This window comes from Octopus bimaculoides, chromosome 18 (genome assembly GCF_046866305.1).
Source record: "Octopus bimaculoides isolate indiv1 chromosome 18, ASM4686630v1, whole genome shotgun sequence".
NCBI lineage: Eukaryota > Metazoa > Mollusca > Cephalopoda > Octopoda > Octopodidae > Octopus > Octopus bimaculoides.
The window spans coordinates 9,158,661-9,168,660 of NC_142945.1; the positions used below are offsets into that span (position 1 = coordinate 9,158,661).

Sequence of the window (10,000 nt, forward strand, 5' to 3'; positions counted from 1 at the left end):
TGTTGTGTGTTTATTGTGTACAGGAAGGGTGTGCGTGTATGTGTATATATATGTGAGTGTGTATATATATGTGAGTGTGTGTGTGTGTATGTATGTATATATATATATGTGTGTGTGTGTGTGCACACATACATTAATCCATGTGTATTCATTCATACCTACCCTCACACCTTATACATGGTCGACCGATGCCACATGCCACATGGTCACGGCAGATGAAGAGGTATCTCGCAGTGGTGGGGACTAGTTGGGACTCTGCTGAACAATTTGTCCAGCAGGACCCAGGTATATATCAACAACCAATCAACGGTCACTGCAGCTATGCACCGTAACAATGCATGCTAGTGTAGCCCTAGATATGCTTATGTTTGAGGCAGGGGAAACACAATGGCAATGCCTTTGATCATAAGAATTTTTAATTTATGCTGACCTGGGTGGTGTTGGTGGCGATGGGGGGGGGGGGGGTTAAGCAAGAAGTAAACTACTACCACTACTGCTGCTGCTGCTACTATACTATCATTACCACTATCACTGCTACTACGGCCATTATTGTTACCATTGCAACTAGTACTACCGCTGCAACTGCAACAACTACAACCGTTGCTACCCTAACCACCAACACTGTTACCATTTCCAACCAACTCCTCCACCACCAACTGCTTACATCACTAGCACCACCTACATACAACTCTACCTTCTAAGCCCCATCACCACCACCACCACCACCACCACCACCTTCACCACAACCCACATTTTTACTGCCACTGCCGCCATTCCTACCCTAACCACCATTCACGCCTACATCACCACTGCCATATCACTGCCTACACTACTACCGACTAAACTTCATCACTACCACCGCCCATACCACCACCACCACTACTACCGCTCATATCACCAGTATTATGTAAAGCAGTCCTGTGTAGGAACAATTGCTCATCTTCCAGCTGAAGTCTCGCATGTAATTTGATGAAACCTTAATCTCTTCAAGTCTTTATTGTAGCATATTTGTCTGTGGCAAACAGCACTCCTCACATACATTAGCAGTCAGATGTTGGTTTTTGTTGTGTGTTTATTGTGTACAAGAAGGGTGTATGTGTATGTGTATATATATATTTGTGTGTGTGTGTGTATATATATATATATATGTCTGTTTGTTTGTATATATATATGTGTGTGTGTGTGTACACATACATTAATCCATGTGTATTCATTCATACCTACCCTCACACCTTATACATATATGTATATATACATACACATACGCATGCCTATATACATACATACACACACACACACACACACACACGTAAATACATGTACATGCACATATATCATACATTAATCTATGCATGCTTCCATTCATGTCTATACTCCCACACACACACAAACACACATACACTCACATATATACTTACATATACAAACACAAGCTTGTGTGTATATTTGCCAATATATTCACATAAAGAAGCTCATAACAATGTTTACCCATATAGTACCACACCCACACACACACACACACACAGAATTACCTCACAGTTACATGCACACATTCATAATTTTCTTTTTTCATTGTTAAAATAATAATAATTATTACTATTATCTCTTCTTTTTTTTTGCTGAAATTTGCAACTTGATTCTTGTATGTATGTATTTATTTATATTTATATTTATATCTATTTTTCTTTTGTGTTTCAGGTAAGAATGAAATATTATCGAGTTTCTAAACACTTTCGAAGGAGGCAGAGTTGAATGGGAATATGAGAGGTAACGAAAAAAACAAATATAAGCTCTGCCGCTGCATATTTGTAGGGTTGTTGTTCTATATGCAAAAAACCTTCAGTTAGCATTTTATTGGTGAGTTCTATTACATATTTGGTTACCTTGTTTGATACCACTGGAGTGAATGACAAGCTAAGGGGAAAAAGAAATGGATATCCTCATTCATTTGAGCTGCTGAAAGCTTTCGTAAGTGGATTTAGTAGATGGGAACCGAAAGTAGGCGCCTGCTGTGTGTGTGTTTCTACTCCACTGTTGTTCAATAAAAAAAAAATATGTATTGGGGTTGTTTTGTTTGATGAAACACTTTAAGACAGTCCTCCAGTATAGCTGCAGCTAAATCACTGAAATAGGTAAGTGATAAAAAGCTAAAAGATGTACATACATACATATGTACACACACACACGCCGCCTGACTGGCCCTCGTGCCGGTGGCACATAAAAGCAACCACTACACTCGCGGAGTGGTTGGCGTTAGGAAGGGCATCCAGCTGTAGAAACTCTGCTAGATCAGATTGGAGCCTGGTGCAGCCTTCTGGTTCGCCAGCCCTATGTCAAATCATCCAACCCATACTAGCGTGGAAAGCGGACGTTAAACGATGATGATGATTAAGCACAGGAGTAGCTGAGTGGTAAGAAGTCTGCTCTTGAACCACATGGTTCCAGGTTCAGTCCCATTGTGTGACATTTTGGGGCATGTGTCTAACCAAGGCCTCGTGGTTGGAGCTGGCCGATAGAAACCGAAAGAAGCATGTTGTGTATATGTGTTTGAGTTTGTTCCCACCATTATGTGACAACTGGTATTGGTGCTTCAGGATGGCACAAGTAAAAGCTAAAAGATAAGATATATAGAATGCATGTGTGTATGTGTAATATATATATGTATATATTTAAATGAGGTTATTAACCCTCATGAAAGATCATGGGGGTCTTATGGCAAATCGAATCAATATTTTAACCTTGCATGGTGGCGTGGGGGGTGTCTGATAACTTCTGAATCATGTTTGCTGTCTCTCTCCCAAGCAGACTATTAATATCTGTTATAAATCATGCTGCGTGTACAATATAGATTCCACAGCAAGTGTATGGCGGGTGGGGGGGGGAAGGGAAATTACACAAAACGCCGTACAGCATGTGAATTAACTCGAAAATTATTTTTAACCTTGCTCTACATTTCTCCCCCCCCCCCACCCCCCACCCACACACACACGTTTCTTTGCCCTTCCACTCACCCCCTCCCCTTTCTTTCACCTTCACTCTCACAATTGCCCCCCCTCCCTCACTCTCTCTTGTTATATCTTATACCTCCTCACTACAGTCTCTCTCTTGGCTCACAAGGTCTGATAGAGTACATTAACTGGTATTACTGTCATCGCTTCATAAAGCACTTGTTTTCTTTTCCTTTTTGTTTTCTTTATTTTTTTGTGTAGTTTTGTTCCAACAACTTGTTGGCTTGTAACCTCCACTCACCATCATTTCCTCTTGATATTATTATTAATTTTATTACTATACTACTAGTGTTGTTGTTATTATTATTATTATTATTATTATTACATTAGGAATTCTCCTCTGTAAATTCATTTCCAAATTCTTCGCAGTTTTCTGGCTTATAATCTTATCATCTGTAAAATTGTTCCACCAAGTTGAAGAATTGCACTGCAATTCTCCAGACATTCTAGCAGTTTATGATCCAATTTAAAACAGTTCCCAGTCACCATCACCCGCACCCCCACCCCGCCCCTGCTGCTGCCCCCCCCCCACCATTGTGATGTTTTATTCTTTTTATTAACATTTTTTTTTTTTTCTTATTTCACACCTCTGGTTTTATGTATTTTTATTTTTCTGACTTTTTATTCTTGTTGCTGACAGAACCCCCCCCCCCCCGCCGCCAAGTTACTGTCAAGGTTGTTTATCATTAGGACAGTTGTTCCTGATCGAGCGAGCAGACCTATAACCAAAGGTCGTTCCTACTAATGACCATCCAGTCTTATTTGCAGGAATACCATACTTCAAACAAGTGACAGGAATAAACCATAGAGGGTATTTGTGTGTTATGTATGTTGGTTGATATTGTAGATCTGACATCGGGCCATCTTTCTGTCTGTTCCAACTACATGTACCTGCATAGCAAGACACCTGTTTCTGCCTCTCTGTCTCACTCTCACCTTTCATTATCTGACACAAGATCCCTTCCTGCAATGCCCCCCCCCCCCTCTTCTCAAAATTCTTTGTCCTGAGAGTTATTTGGTGGCCCTGCTGGCGCTGGTGCCACCAAACAAAAGCATCTGGTCCACACGGTAAGCTGGTTGGTGTTCAGAAGGGTATCCAGCTGTAAGAGCCATGCCAAAACTGACCTCCCCTGTGCTGGTGCCACGAAAAAAAATCACTCAGTCCACTTTGCAGGGTGGTTGGTGTTAGGGAGGGCATCCAGCCGTAAAAACCCTTTCAAAACAGTCACAGTAGCCTGCCGTATCCTTCTGCCTGGCCGGCTCCTGTCAAACTGTCCACCCCATGGAAGGTGCAGATTAAACGATGATGATGCTGATGTATACATATTCATGTGCACACTCAAACATGGTTGTACATGGATACACTTACTTACAGGCACCTACTCACATGTGCCCACAAGCTTACATACACCTACTCATGTGACTCCCCCCACACACACACACTTCATACTCCTACATGTCCCCATGTTCACATTAATTAACTCACAAACAATTCAAAATTACTCAGACATTGATATACCCTCACATACTCATAAACACAACACACACACACACACACACACACTTGTATAGCTGCACTCTCTATTACATACCCACGATCTGACATACTCAAACTCATTCACACACAATCTCTTACATAGACACACTCTCTAACACAGATGTGCATGCGCACACACCCACACGTGCATCACTTATGCATAGACGCACTTATACAGAGACAGACGTAGACATACTTAGACACACATAGACATACCCTCCTACACAGATGTGCATGCATGCACACCCACACACGCATTTATATGTTGTGCAGAAACCAACATATTTTTATAGGATGTGCATACATGCAATCATAAATGCATGCAAACACACACACATGTACTTGTTACTAGCACAAGTATGTTCGAAAGATATTTGAGATGGTAACAAGTTTGTATTTATCTCAATAACTGCTTAATACTTCTAATCCGTGTGTGCGTGTGTGTTAGTATGTATATCATCATCACCATCATCATCATCATCTAATGTCTGTTGTCCCTGCTGGCATGGGTTGGACAGTTTGACCAGGGCTGGTAAGCTGAGGTGCTGCATCAGACTCCAGTCTGATCTGGCATGGTTTCTACAGCTGGATGCCCTTCCTAATACCAATATGTATGTATATATATATATATATATATATATATATATATATATATATATATATATATATATATATATACACACATAGGTATGTATGTAAGAGCACTATGATACAAAAGTAAAATAATACATATTAGTGATAGAAGGAGTATTAATACCTAGTGATAATATTTATCCCCCCTTGAATAGGGATGTTCTATTAGAACAAACTATACTGTGATAGATACCATGAGAGAAACGCACATATCTGCTATCACCAGCACTGAGACCACCAGATCATGTGATTTCGACTTTCCTTTGTCTCATCAGTAATGGACATTCGGCCACTTGAGATAGCAGCAGTTCATCTCCCTTCCAGTGATATATAGAAAACCATGTCTAAAGGGGGTCTTTATCCTTTTTCACACTTCTAGTTATGATATTTTGTGCCTGAAATATCTAAAAGTTACTCAAGTTTCCTTTTCAGGTGGTTAGAAGCTCTCCTTAGTTTCTGTTATTTTACTTGAAAGCATGAGGTTCCAGTTTTGATGCTCTTGCAATGTATGTTGTGCACGTCTGTTTTTATAATCTTGAGTTGATGCTACCTTTCTGAGCGAGAGCGATTAGGTCAATCGGATGTGTGAACTAAAGGGTATACAGCCTTGCATTCCACTGAATAAAGCGTACCTCTAATTCAATGTGCCAGCCTGCTTGTAGAATCCTGCATCTGATTGGTTTCATTGTAGAATCCTGTTAAGAACACAAAATGACTGTGACATTACTGAGTCATTTCTGCAAGAATGTGAGTAGGTAAATTGGGTTGATTGGTTAACTGAAATACTCAACATTGATTGGATAATTGAAATTACTCATTGTTGACTGGATGACTGAAACTCCTGTTGATCGGCCATCTGAGACATTCGTTGCTGATTGGATAACAGAGACCCTTGTTGATTGGATATACTCATTGGATACTCATCTACGATTTGATAACTAGAATACTGATGACTTGAGTACTCAGCATTCATTAGATGACTGAAAGACTCAATTTTGATTGGATATTGTATAACTGGAATGTCGAACACTCAGCTTTGATTGAATAACTGGAATATTTAATTTTTTTTTTTTTTTTTTTTTTGGATAACTGAACTACTCATTGATTGGCTAACTGCAGTATAAATTATTGAAGCTGATGGAGACTCGTTTACTGAGTTTGTGTATATTAACGAGCTCAGTGTAGACGGTTGATTTCTCTCAGCGCGAATAGGATTTCAGTTAAGTGATTTCACTCGTGAATGTGTCAGCTTGTATGTGTATATATATATATGCATGTGTTTATATGTACAAGTGTGTGTGTGTATTCTTTTTGATGGTGGAACTCAAATTAGCTGAAGCTATAAATAATGGTATGAGGAATATTGAGTTAGAAAACCCTTTGGATGGAAAAAAGTCATATATATTATGCATATATTTGCATCTATCTATCTATCAATATAGATGTGTGTGTGTGTATATATATATATATATATAAACATGTACATACATGTATGTATATGTACATATGTTTATGTATATACACACACACCTAAATGTACATATATGTACATGTGGTGTGCACACGTATATAAATAAACATGACAAATTCGTTAAAATAGCTTCTATTGGTTCTTCTGCCACCAACTAACCAACCAACCAACCAACCAACCATCCCTCCAGCCATCTATCCACCCACCCACCCACTCACCATAGTTGGTGGTCAAGTCTGCAGTTCTGCTATGTTGCATTTCGGTTCTTCAGCCACCAAGCTTCACTGACGAATTGAAAACCTGTGCATGTGCCTGTGTGTGTATTTGTCTGTGTGTGTGTGTGTGTGTGTGTGTGTGTATGTATCTTTATTTATGCACATACTTGCCTCTGTCTATTTATGTGTGAGTGATGAGTGCATGGTTTCCGTGTGTGTTTGTGTGGTGTGCGTGTGTGTCTTTCGTTTTATGTATTCGCACGTGTGACTCTGTGTGTGTGTGTGTGTGTAAGTGATAAGTGATACAACCTAATAAATCTATATCATAGATCTGTTAAGTGAAGCTCACTGGCACAGGAGCGTCGACGGAGATGATGGCATTGGTCATAGGGATACTACTACTAGTAGTAATAGTGGTGGTAGTTGTCGTGGTTGTCAGTGGTAGTATTAGTAGGGATAGAAAAAAAAAAAAAGCAGGCAACAAAACGAAACATCAAAACCTAAAAATATAAAACAAAAAAAGAAAAAACAAAGCTTATATCAATTCCATTAGTACCTAAGGCTGTTTTTTTTTATTATCCCAGCCTTTCATTTCTGTAGACTTACTCTGTTTTTATTATTATTATTTATTTTCATTTTGTTATTGCACAGTGTGATGTCATCTGCTTGGAGGAAACTAGTAATGGTGGCATTAGCTGATGGTTGTTGTTGTGATGGTGATGTTGGTGGTGGTGGTGGTGGTGGTGGTGGTGATGTTTGTGTGTGTGTCTGTGCTGTGACATTGGTTGGTATAAAGGCAGCGAGAGGAGAGAACCAATAACAGGAATTACAATGGAAAGTCTTTGGGAAATTGAGAGCCAATGTGGAAGCGCGTAGGTGTATACGTGTGCACATGCAGGTGCGTCTGTATGTGTGTATGCGTATATATAGGTGTGTACATTCACATGTATATACATTCACAGACACACACACACACACATACACAAATGCACACACTCATAGGATATGCGTAGGTCTCCATGCTTCTGTGCATATATATATATATACATATATACACATATATATGTGTGTGTGTGTGTATATATATATACACATACATAAATATATATGAGTGTGTGTATGTATGTATGTGTATACATGTGTGTGTGTGTATATATATAAAAGCACCTACAGCTTCATGTATAATCATCACACAATCTTGTGAAACATCAGTCTCTCTCTCTCTCTCTCTCTCTCTCTCTCTCTCTCTCTCTCTCTATCTCTCTCTCTCTCTCTCTCTCTCTCTCTATGTCTGTATCTATCTATTTGTATCCCTGTTATGTGTATGTGTCTGATACATTCCTGCACGTCTTTCTATTCTCTCTGACGCACACATGTGTGCTCACTCATGCGCAGACACACGCCTACACACACACAGTACTTCCTATACTACCTCCTGCAAACAGATCCTACAAGAAGCTACATAAACCTCCAATGCCTACACAAGATGAAATTCATGTGATATCTGGTTGTACCTACCTCATGCTATGAAGGTAACATCATATAACCATCATAACTCTTAACCCTTTAGCATTCACATTACTCTCTCAAATATGATACTTATTTACTCTGGTTGTTTTGAATTATTCCTGCATTGTCTCATATATGTAACTATTTGGACTTTGGTTCTATTTGGGTCTATTAGTATGCTGATTAAAGCACATTCTCGTTTGGGCTACCTGGGTCAAAACAATCGTTGTGCTGAATAAGGATTCATGCTAAATCCATCTTCCATTTCCCCCATCATCATCATTTAATGTCTGTTGTCCATGCTAGTTTGGGCTAGCACGCTGGAAGGCTGCACCAGACTCCAGTCTGATTTGGCGTGGTTTTCTATGGCTGCATGCCCTACCTAACGCCAACCACTCTGAGAGTGTAATGGGTGCTTTTATGTGCCACCAGCATGTGTGCCATTTGTGTGACACTGGAGTGCATTTATGTTTCACTGGCACAGGTGTACATTTGCATGACATCAGTATCTGTCACAAATGCGATTTTGCTCAGCTTGATGGGTCTTCTTCTTTAGCATGACATAATACCAAAGGTCTTGGCCACTTTGCCTCTGTGGGGCCCAACACTCGAAAGGAACTTGGCCACTTTGCCTCTGTGAGGCCCAGTGTTCAAAAGATGTTCTTTACATGCCACCAGCATGGTTGCACTTGGCTTGTGCTCAAGCACAGCACATCGCCACACACACGCACGTGTATGTGTGTGCAAGAAGTCTGTGTGTATATATGTGTATGAATGTATACATACATGTATATGTGTGTGTTTGTCCTGCATCACTGCTTGTTGGTTTGCTTAGATTTTTTTGTTTATGTTTATCGGCAAAAAAGACTTATAGAATAAGTACTAAGCTTTTGAAAAAGACGGTCCTGGGCTCAACGTGTTTGACTCAACCCCATTAAGGTCGAGCCCCAGTATTGTCATAGTCCAATGAGTGAAACAAATAAAGTTAAAAGAAAGGAAAAGAAAACGAAAAAATCGAAACCCAGTAGATTCCGGAATCTGAACTTTGATAGTCATTAATTCACTTGAGATGGCAAAAAGAATAACTTAGAAACATTTGACCGTTCTTGACATCGGCCGTTTGTAAACATGAAGTGCCAACTACTGTCAGTTTAATTCATCGCGAAACCAAAAAACTTCTGTAATCATTCCATATCAAATCAAATCGAATAAATGTTGATTTTTGTGCTGTATTTTTGCTCTTCTTTTAATTTTTGGTTTTGTTTTTGCTTTATTCTTGGAATCGGTAAAATGAAAAAAAAAGAATAAAAAACAACAACTTATGGAATTAACCGAAATTGACTTTATTTTGCATAAGTAATTATCCAATCGATTTTTATATGTAGACTTCATGTTAAAAGAGTTTGTGCTGTTTTGGTAGAAAGTTATCTAAGATGCAGACATCATGGCTGTGTGGTTTAAGATGGTTCCATTGCAGCCATGTGATTTTGAGTTCAGTCCACAGTATGGCTCCCTGGACAAGCGTCACCCTATTGTAACCCCTGGCCATTGAGAAATCTACTTCAATGAAATCCGTCCGAGGCATGGAAGCAAAGCTTATGGTAAAAGATGCTTAACTGGAGGTGCT

The 10,000-nt window shown here is 39.5% G+C and overlaps 1 protein-coding gene and 1 long non-coding RNA gene across 2 annotated transcripts in view; both read left to right on the forward strand.

The window, feature by feature from the left end:
- Positions 1–10,000, forward strand: part of LOC106870512 (mannosyl-oligosaccharide 1,2-alpha-mannosidase IA) — a 332,727-nt gene that overhangs the window by 85,792 nt on the left and 236,935 nt on the right. The window lies entirely within an intron of this gene.
- Positions 1–10,000, forward strand: part of LOC149131979 (uncharacterized) — a 105,984-nt gene that overhangs the window by 65,869 nt on the left and 30,115 nt on the right. The window contains exon 2 of the long non-coding RNA XR_016244936.1: positions 1,699–1,857. This is a non-coding gene — a long non-coding RNA (uncharacterized LOC149131979). The remainder of the gene's footprint in view (positions 1–1,698; positions 1,858–10,000) is intronic.